The 11,093-nt window shown below is 43.2% G+C and overlaps 1 long non-coding RNA gene across 9 annotated transcripts in view; it reads left to right on the top strand.

Moving 5' to 3' along the window:
* LOC106577907 (uncharacterized) overlaps positions 1-11,093 on the top strand; it is a 60,379-nt gene that overhangs the window by 379 nt on the left and 48,907 nt on the right. For 2 of the 9 annotated variants that reach the window (XR_006760524.1, XR_006760516.1), the window contains exons 2-3: positions 379-3,868; positions 4,761-4,848. This is a non-coding gene — a long non-coding RNA (uncharacterized lncRNA). The remainder of the gene's footprint in view (positions 1-378; positions 3,869-4,760; positions 4,849-11,093) is intronic. The other 7 variants (XR_006760518.1, XR_006760522.1, XR_006760519.1 and 4 more) reach the window with 7 other exon arrangements.

The raw sequence follows: 11,093 nt of genomic DNA, 5'->3' as shown, positions 1-11,093 counted from the left end.
TGTGTTTTTCAAAGTGTTTGTTTATTTGCCTGTCAGTGTCAACAAAATGACACGTTTATCTAGTCTAGGTTTGTTACACTCAATGTTAAGATGGTGTCAGATATTTGTTGATAGAGAAAATTGATCGTTTTAGAATGTCTACGTGATGCTATGCATGGCTTTCTCGATATTGAAATGTGACCCTTGCTCTATAGATGATTTTCTGAAAAATACGTTTGAACTGCACAAACCCTGGCTGCCACTTCTCTCTGCACATTCTCAAGAATGTTATCTAAAATCTTTTCTAGTAGGCTACATCAAGAGATTGGATGACTCAGGGATCGCTTGCATCAATACAACTCTCCACTCATCCCCTGTTATTTCCACTCTTTCTTCTAGGGAAGAATAAAGTGCCTTAGACAGAATGAGTGTTCCCAACAACACAGGAAAAATATGAGCATAGTGACAAGATGGAGCAGTTCCTCTGGAAGTACACAGGAGGAAAGTGTCCTTCAACTGGAAAGACATGGTCATGTTCCTTGAGGGAGAGGACTGCTAGCATTGAAAGTACGCTGTACAATAAGAATTGAGCAGTAAAGGAAGGCTAACCTATATCAGAGCCTTCTATGTGTAAATAGGTTATGTAAAGAAACACTGACAATGGTGACTGGCTGACTGTTAGACTTATACTTAGAGGAGTATCTACCATGGTGGATAAATGAAGATATCCCATAAAGGCTGCTTACCATTAAAAAAAGGTTGGTCACAGTTCCGGTCTACTTAAGGAGTTGCTCTCCCATACGCACCAATGCAATAGCAGCTGGGTCTGGTCTAGTTAGTTAATTGACTGTATATGAACCAGAAAAATATCTCGCTTCCTCTTCCGTCTCAGGTATCTACCACAAATCACGTGACAATATTTTTGCCCACAATTCCAGAACAACACGTTCTCCGGACGTTAAAGAACGAGCGTATCTTTGCTTGGCAGCCCGGCGAAGACCTGTCCACGGAGTAGATGTGTGAGGTCACGTTCAGACGCTGTAAACAGCTGTTCCGGTACGACTTCCTGACACGTGATGACATCATGGGGAAGCCATGGAGGACAGTGGTGCTGAATGACTGTCTGGGCATGTATGACTGGCCCTTGGGTGCCAAGTATTTGAATCCTTAACAATTGGGTGAGTTTAGATGGATCGATGGGCTAAGAGGACTGAAAGAGGGAGAGATGGGGATAGAGAAATTGTCTGGGCATGTACAGCTGGTCACTGGGGGCAAAGTTCCTCCCCAACAAATGGGTGAGTTTGGATGGATGGATGGGAGGAGGAGGATGGATGGATTTCTTTATCTAATCTGCAGGGACCAGTCAAAACAGTAGTGTTACAGTAGTGTCTCAAAGACTTGGTTAGACATCATCAAATCAAATTGTATTTTTCCACATACACCGAATACAACAGGTGTAGACCTTACAGTGAAATGCTTACTTACAAGCCCTTAACCAACAATGCAGTTTAAAAAAATCAGAATAAGAAGAAAAAGGAACAAGTAATAAAGAGCAGCAGTAAAATAACAATAGCGAGGCTATATACAGGGGGTACCAGTACAGAGTCAATGTGCAGGGGCACTGGTTAGTCGAGGTAATTGAGGTGATATGTACATGTAGGTGGAGTTGTTAAATTGACTATGCATAAATAATAAGAGAGTAGCAGCGGTGTAAAATAGGTGTGGGGGGGGGCAAATGCAAATAGTCTGGGAAGCCATTTGATTAGATTTTCAGGAATCTTATGGCTTGGGGGTAGAAGCTGTTTAGAAGCCTCTTGGACCTAGACTTGGCACTCCGGTACCGCTTGCTGTGCGGTAGCAGAGAGAACGTCTATGATAACATCATTTTGAAGAAGCATCATATGGTGTAATGTATGTCTTTATCTTCTCAAGAGACATGATATGAGAGATTATTACAGTGTAAGCATGGCTTTGTTCTGTTTCAGATGTTTGGTGGGACAGTGGCCAACTCCGGATCCCAGAGACATAGCCAGTTTGTGCAGGATACAGAGGACATGACAGTAGACAAACAATCAGCATACACATTCATTCATATCTACCTTTGAAATGTATTGGAAGCCATGTAAACACGTCTCAACAGTGATTTCATGGTGGCAGGTTGCCGTTCAGTGTGTTATGCATGTATGCACTTTGCCCTGGATGCTGCTAACTATGCTAGAATGCTGTACCTAAAAGACAACTTCTAGTTGTTACCACACAACCATACAATTTTACATTTAAGCAGACACACTTATCCAGTGACTTACAGTAGGGAGTGCATACATTTTTCATAATTTTTCCAAACTGGTCCCCCGGTGGGAATTGAACCCACAACCCTGGCATTGCAAGCACCATGCTCTACCAACTAGGCATTGACCCAAATGTTCTCCATAAAAACCAAAAACCCTAAAAGGTAGACAGCAGAGAAACAGATTGCACATCGCCCATAGATAAACAGGTATGGAGACAATATAACTACAGGCTATTTATTTCTCTACTTCAATAAACATATATCCCAGTAACACAAAACTGTTGGAATACAATGACACGCCAGTTAAATACAACTTCTGGTGTCCGAAGTCCTGTAAGCTTCACCTGTTGTTGTTTCCCTCCAATACCAGAGCTATGAGGACCACAGCCAAGTACGATCCAAGTACACAGGTGGGTGGGACACATACACTGGTTATTTCGTATTTGTAATACAAATAAATACACTGACTTATATAAAAACGTAAATACATTGGAAACCAAACCTTGGATGATTTTGTTTTCTTCAGCAACTCAGCCATGATTCATAGAGTTAAACGACTTGAGTGCCAATGAGAATTCACTAGTATTTACTGTGAATAGACCATACTATAGTGATAAAACCGCTCTCCTATCCATGAATTCATCATCAACACCCCTGATTTTGAGGCTGCTAAGTTCTGGGAAGGGAACCTGGGGTAGACGGGTAGACAGGCTGTAGTGTCTTCCCAGCTTTACCCCCCCCCCCCCCTCGATGGAGCCTGTCACGGTCTGCACTCTGATTAAAAAAGGATTGTGGATGTGATTGGTTGCGTAACCAGCAGGGCTATTGTGATCAGATTGCAGATACTCTTAAAAAACTAGACGATTGCTTCTCCGATTACTTTTGAATTCGGAAGAGATGTTTCCGGGAAAGAAAAGGTGCATTCTGACACCTTTCTGTTTTCTCGGAGGCATTCGGTTTGGCTTTGAAAACGGTGCCAGTTTGGGTCTGTTCCACCTGAGCTTTCGAACCGCGGGTAAGGGACCACTGTGATGCCACGTTTGTTTGATGGATCCTTTTTGTCTTCTGGGGCCTCTTGGGGGGAGGGTAGTCCAAAGGTAGTTGGGAGTGGTCGGGTTGCGTTGCTGAGTGTTTGGGTAGTCCAAATATTACGTTGCTGATTGCTGTTTTGAACAGCTGACTAGTGGCTGTAACGGACTGCATCTGGGGAGTAACCTACCCAACCCTGCATAAGGTACAATTATTTCAAAATGTTACAAGTGTACATTTGTGTGGTACTGACCCTGTGACTATTAGTACTGTTTTGGAGTAAGGGCATTAACTACAATTCTCTTACCAACTATATTATTTACATATGTATTTTTATTTATGTATTGTATGTCTCGTTTTGCTCTATATGGAAAGAACACGTTGAATTATTGGAAATCAACATTACATCTTTGAAAATTACAATAAAAACATTGTAAAAAAATGTGGGCCACTCTCTTTCAGTGTTAGCTTGTGATGTTATATATCAAATCTGTCCAACCTATATTGATTGTGACTTATGTCTTTGACAGGTCAGAGACCCCAAGACTGCTGGTGATGCCAGGAGTGATGGTAGGAGATATGGGGGAAAAACTGGGTCAGAACGGACTGGACAATGGATAGGTTCAATACCATTTGTTTTTATAGAAAATAAAATGATGCCTTTCATCACACCATCCTATTCTTTGGCATTCAATCAAAATGAGAAGCATTCGTGTTATTATTATATTACTTGAGTCATATTCATTGTGAACTTTGGTGGTGACACTTCAAGACCACCAGAGGGCAGTAGAATCCTACTTTATATTACTTAGAACGGCCACAATGTTATTTGGAAAATAACTTTCAACCATGAGAATGTTCTCCCAGGGTGTGCATAACATTCTCTCCCAGGGTGTGTAAAGTTTATACAGTACAAATGCTTAGAAATAAGCTATACAGTGTACAAAACATTAGGAACACCTTCCTAATATTGAATTGCACACCCCCTTTGCCCTCAGAACACCCTCTTGTTGTCGAGACATGGACTCTACGAGTTGTCGAACATGTTCCACAGGGATAATGGCCCATGTTGACTCCAATGCTTCCCACAGTTGTGTCCAGTTGGTTGAATGTACTTTGGGTGATAGACACAGGAAACTGTTGAGCTTGAAAAACCCAGCAGGTTGCAGTTCTTGACACCTACTACCATACCCTGTTCAAAGGCTCTTAAATCTTTTGTCTCGCCAATTCACCCTCTGAATGGCACACATACACAATCCATGTCTCAATTGTCTCGAGGCTTAAAAATCCTTCTTTAACCCGTCTCCTCCCCTTCATCTACACTGATTTGAAGTGACATCAATAAGGGAATCATAGTTTTCACCTTGATTGAGCTGGTCCCTCTGTCATGGAAAGAGTATTCCTAAAATGGGCTCTCTGGTTATTGGCAACTACCTAAGATATTAGTTTTTTCACCGATCAGGTTTGCAGTGTTTCACAATGGCCAAGTCCCTCTGCTCAATAAGATCAGTGATGTCACCTTGAGGGATACTCCGTCATACCTTTTTAAGGTGAGGAAACCCACCTGCATGCACACACACACACACCCACACTCCTTTCACACATACTTTTCCGCTCTGGAAACAGGAAAGGATGAGGAAGTAGAAGTTCATTTTTTACAACTAATTGCGTGTCCACGACTATGATCAAATATCTTCTATTGTGTCTCAGAACCTAATAGTTTGTCACTGTAAAGTTTTAGCCAGGATTCCAACACCAACCTTCTGTAGGACTTGGCTGGGCTCTACTCATTCGTGGTGGGATGTCAAATGAAAACATATAAACAAACATTCTGGTTTGAAGTCTTCAGGCCTCCACGCCTGATCTCACAGAAAGAATCTTTCCTCTGTATTTGTTCCAAACAAACATGGATGGGTTTGACCCGTGAAAAGAAAAATGTCTGTCTGTGTTTGCACACACAAACACACACACACACAGACATGCACACGTGCACACACATACACATAGACAGACACACACACTGAGATGACACTGCATGAGCTCAAACACGTAAAAAGAAAAAGAGCGGGCCTCTCTGGGTTTTCCTGAATGATGGGAACTTGGCCTTAAGAGGCTTCTGAGAAAACACCTAATGACTAGGGGAGGAGGGAGCCCTTAATCGCTCTGCGGTTAGGATTGGATCCCCAGAAAGGCTTGTATTCGTTACAGCAAACCGTAACAAAATGCAGTAAAAAGTTTTGCAATGGAAAATGAAAATGAGTGTTTTGTTTTATTGGACAAGTTCAGTGTGTCCCCTACCTGTTTCTGACCGTGTTCTTCTGTTTGGTGTCTAATGAATATGACCCTGGTCAAAAATGGCACTTTTTTACTGCTAGTTTAATGGGTAACAAGGAGCCTAGAGGAAAAAGGGGGTGAGGAGAGTAGGAGGAAATGTTTGGAAAATTCCTCTGTACCCTTGAGACATGTAAAGGAGTCAGTCTTAACATGACTACTCTAAACAACCTGAAACTGTTCATGTTGGTGAAAGTCAACAGAAAATGATTCACATTGATGTTAAACTTGTACATAAACTTGGAGAACTGGACTGTCTTAATCAGTTGATAGTAATTAAGTAGGATTTCCTTCTACAATCAGTTATTTTTTTAAACAAGTGAATGCTGATACTCTTGAAGAGTTTTACCCTCTTGCATTATTCAAGATTTATTCAAGGGCTGCACAAATAAATTCGGAAAGATATGAAAACTGGTCCGTCCACTCTCCCTCCCTCCCGTCCACCCTCCCTCTCGTCCTTCCGTCCACCCTCCCTCCCGTCCACCCTCTCTCCCTCCCTCCCTCCCGTCCGCCCTCTCTCCCTCCCTCCCGTCCGCCCTCTCCCTCCCTCCCGTCGTCCACCTTCTCTCCCTCCCTCCCGTCCGTCCACCCTCTCTCCCTCCTTTGTATGACCCCCTAACAAGCGTTTCCCTGGGTGCCCTGTCCAGTCCACCCTCTCCCTCCCTCCCGTCTACCCTCTCCCTCCCCTCTCTCCCTCCCTCCCATCCACCCGTCCACCCTCTCTTCCTCCTCTGTATGACCCCCTAACAAGCGTTTCCCTGGGTGCCCTGTCCGGGGGCTGAGTCTCCATCTCTAGAATGGCCGTTGTCGACCTGAAGCTTGCCATGACCGTAGCTAGTCACGTCTCCGCCACCCGTTGTCAGTTTGGTCCCAAAGACGACCAGGAAGTCCCAGTTGGTTACTGTTGGTGAACATAACTAGTGCCAGGAATTTTTCCGGAGACATTCCTTGGGATATAAATCCTTTATCATTTCACTGAAGGTTACATACATCTTCTGTGGAGCCAAGAAGGACTAGTGGTCTCTAAGGGGTCAGCCAATAGGGATCAGAATACATGATAAACAATATAACAAACTAGTTGTTATAGCCGGGTTTGGAAAGCCAGCAATGCAAATAAATCTCATATTTTCCCAGAGACACTTTTTCCCCCAATTACTTTGCAATGCACCACTGTAAATCCATCTTCATGGCCTTTTGGAGGTCCAGATCAGTATGATGATGGACAGAACAACCAACAGGGAAGAAAGGAAAGGAAGGTAAGGGGAGTGGAGGAAGGGAAAGAGGGTTAGGCAGTGATCCCAATACTTGAGAGAGAGGGGGAGGGAGAGACACAATCGCATCCTCTCTCCTCTCCTCCTCCTCCTCAAAACCCATTGGAGGAGAAGGTCAGAGGGGCGAGACCTCTGGCTTTCTTGTCCAATGGGTTTTCAGAAGGGGAAGAGGAGAGGATGCGAGGAGAGGTGTCGGTGTGTGTGCGGAGTATATGCCTTATGGCTATCTGTTTGTTCTAGTTGGGCAGAGATCCATCTCCTGCTCCAGTAAATCCCTAGGGTCCTGGATGGCTCAGAGTGTGTCCAGGAGTGTAGAGGCCTGAGGAGGACACAGACACCTGGCCAGTGAGTCAGACAGATGGGGGTCCTGGTCCCTAATCAAACCCTAACCCTTGCTTCGTGTCAAATCTGCCTCCTAATAATGATGTTGGATGTTGTCTCCCTCTGGTTAGTCCCCTGGGGGCCATCAGGGATGACAACAACCCTAACTATACCTACGAGAGACACAGCATGTTCCAACAGCAGACCAGCAATTATCTGCTCAGCCAACTACACGCCAAACTACACGGTAGTCTGTTTGTGGGAAAAACTGCATTTAAATAACTTATAAATGGCATATTGGTTGGATTCTATTTTTGTTTCTCATTAGTTTATTACAAAGTCTGATTGTATTGGTAGCCTCTCACTGTTCACAGTTCTGGTTTGGACATTTTCTATACAGATCAGCTTTTAAATTCTACATGATAAACCTTGATTTACAGTTGAAGTCGGAAGTTTACATACACCTTAGCCAAATACATTTATACTCAGTTTCACAATTCCTGACATTTAATCCTAGTAAAAGTTCCCTGTCTTAGGTCAGTTAGGATCAACACTTTATTTTAAGAATGTGAAATGTCAGAATAATAGTAGAGAGAATAATTTATTTTAGCTTTTATTTCTTTCATCACATTCCCTTTGGGTCAGAAGTTTACATACACTCAATTAGTATTTAACATTGCCTTTAAATTGTTTAACTTGGGTCAAACGTTTTGGGTAGCCTTCCACAAGCTTCCCACAATAGGTTGGGTGAATTTTGGCCCATTCCTCCTGACCGAGCTGGTGTAACTGAGTCAGGTTTGTAGGCCTCCTTGCTCGCACACGCTTTTTCTGTTCTGCCCACAAATTTTCTATAGGATTGAGGTCAGGGCTTTGTGATGGCCACTCCGATACCTTGACTTTGTTGCCCTTAAGCCATTATGCCACAACTTTGGAAGAATGCTTGGGGTCATTGTCGATTTGGAAGACTCATTTGCGACCAAGCTTTAACTTCCTGACTGATGTCTTGATGTTGCTTCAATATATCCACATAATTTTCCTGCCTCATAATGCCATCTATTTTGTGAAGGGCACCAGTCTCTCCTGCAGCAAAGCACCCCCACAACATGATGCTGCCACCCCCGTGCTTCACGGTTGGGATGGTGTTCTTCGGCTTGCAAGCCTCCCCCTTTTTCCTCCAAACATAACGATAGTCATTTTGGCCAAACAGTTCAATTTTTGTTTCATGAGACCAGAGGACATTTCTCCAAAAAGTACGATCTTTGTCCCCATGTGCAGTTGCAAACCGTAGTTTGGCTTTTTTATGGCGGTTTTTGAGCAGTGGCTTCTTCCTTTGCTGAGCGGCCTTTCAGGTTATGTCGATATTGGACTCGTTTTACTGTGGATATAGATACTTTTGTACCTGTTTGCTCCAGCATCTTCACAAGGTCCTTTGCTGTTGTTCTGAGATTGATTTACACTTTTCGCACCAACGTACGTTCATCTCTAGGAGACAGAACGAGTCTCCTTCCTGAGCGGTTTGACGGCTGCTTGGTCCTATGGTGTTTATACTTGCGTACTATTGTTTGTACAGATGAACGTGGTACCTTCAGGCATTTGGACATTTCTCCCAAGGATGAACCAGACTTGTGGTCTACAATTTGTTTCTGAGGTCTTGGCTGATTTCTTTTGATTTTCCCATGACGTCAAGCAAAGAGGCACTGAGTTTGAAAGTAGGCCTTGAAATACATCCACAGGTACACCTCCAATTGACGTCACCTCCAAATGATGTCAATTAGCCAATCAGAAGCTTCTAAAGCCATGACACATTTTTCTGGACATTTCCAAGCTGTTTAAAGGCACAGTCAACTTAGTGTATGTAAACTTCTGACCCACTGGAATTGTGATACAGTGAATCATAAGTGAAATAATCTGTCTGTAAACAATTGTTGGAAAAATGACTTGTGTCATGCACACAGTAAATGTCCTAACCGACTTGCCAAAACTGTAGTTTGATAACAAGAAATTTGTGGAATGGTTGAAAAAAGTTAATGACTCCAACCTAAGTGTATGTAAACTTCCGACTTCAACTGTATCTGATCTTTGTTCATGTAGTGAGGATTGAGTCTCCACACACACACGTGACACCATAATAATAGCAGGAACGGAGCATATGGAATGGCATTGAACACATGGAAACCATGTGTTTCATGTATTTGATACAGTTCCACTGATTCCGTTCCAGTCATTAACGAGCCCGTCCTCCCCCATTAAGGTGACACAAAGCTGTGCGGGACACCCTTCGCTCTGTGCCTATGAACAGTCAGTTCTATAAGCCGTCCACTGTTCTGGTTCTGGTGGAAAGCTCTTTACTGGAAAGCTATTGTCATGATGCCAGATGTAACAGCCACACTCCAGCTGCCACACCTGGTAGAGGGTAAGCAAAGCCACGCCGACCCTCTGAATGACCCCAGACCCTGGCTAGGCCCCAGAACCCTGTTCAATTGTAGGAACAAAATAATGTCAAATAAAAAAGCAACTAAACAAATGCAAATAGAATGTGTTGAATCGAGAACACACACACACAGGCTCCAGGTTGTGTTTTCCCTGCTAAGTTCTGCATGCAGCTGTGTGAGTGAATGAATGCCCTTCCAAGGTAAAGCCATCCAGACAGCCCATGTCTCAGAGAGGGAACAGATGATGTGATTCTTGGCTAGAGTCTCTCTTTCCTCACACACACACACACACACACACACACCCCAAGCCCTTTCTCCCCCATCTGCAAAACATCTGGTTGGTTTATTGACATCATACCACAGAGGGTGACTCAGTCTGCGGGTCGCCTAGCAACACAGGTCAGCTCTGGCATCTAATTGGCTGGGTTGGAAAGAGAAAGGGTAAAAATAAAAGCTCCCATTTTGTCTACCGGATCGGTCACAGCCTGTCACCATTGTAATGTTTATGTTGTCACAGTAAAGGCCAAGCACGTGTGTCTGTGTCATAAGAGGGAGGTGGAGGAGTAGAATTCAAGTGTGTGTGTGTGTGTGTGCTTGTGTTAGGCTTGGGCAGTACAGCGTATACACAGTGGCTGTTTCCACATTTGGAAATAGCCACGACATGGTTTTTTCAATAGCACAATTTGATGGTACTGTATCTAGAACCTAGACGAGTTCTTCGATTTTCCCAATTGGATAATTGATTTAACCCTTTTTGGTTCCAGGTAGAACCCTCTTGGGTTCCATGTATAACCCTTTCCACAGAGCATTTTACATGGAAGCCAACATGGGTTATTCTATGGGGACAGCCAAATAACCCTATTGGAAGTGTTAACGCATTTGAATATTTGTAGCAACTTTTTAAGTAAAAGCTGTAGTAAACAGACAGCGTTCTTCATTTCACCTCGCACATCGTTTGTCATTGTGAAGCTTACCGGTAGTCCCCAGTCATGTGCCAGGTGATCTAGTTACAGTATGGAATTTAGAATTAAGTGTTTGCCAGCTAAATATCTTGTAACTATTAAGTTACATGTCTAAAATGTGCTAAATGCTCTGCAGTTGTGCATTTTGTTTTCTAATTTAGAAGCTAGTTATCTAGCAAAGTGGTTAGCTTCTTGCAAAATCAAACTTCTCTTGGTACCCGCAGAGAATCCCCTCCTGGAACAAGAGCCTTGCTGTCTAATATTTGTTTTGTGTGTGCAGCAAACTAAGTAGCATTTTTTAGTTACCTGTATAACTTTATGGATGTCTGTCCTGCAAATAGTTTTTCAGAGACGAAAACATTTTCACAATGCGCTCATTAGCATTTAGCTAGCATTCGCTATGGGATTTCACGTGTACTCGTTAGAATTGCTAAGCTTCGGATTACAGAGGCTTAGTGGGGTTTGAAAATAGCTCCTT

Source organism: Salmo salar, chromosome ssa18, assembly GCF_905237065.1.
Source record: "Salmo salar chromosome ssa18, Ssal_v3.1, whole genome shotgun sequence".
Taxonomy (NCBI): Eukaryota; Metazoa; Chordata; class Actinopteri; order Salmoniformes; family Salmonidae; genus Salmo; species Salmo salar.
Note: the sequence above shows the minus strand (reverse complement) of the source record. Positions and strands in the feature narration are given on the sequence as shown.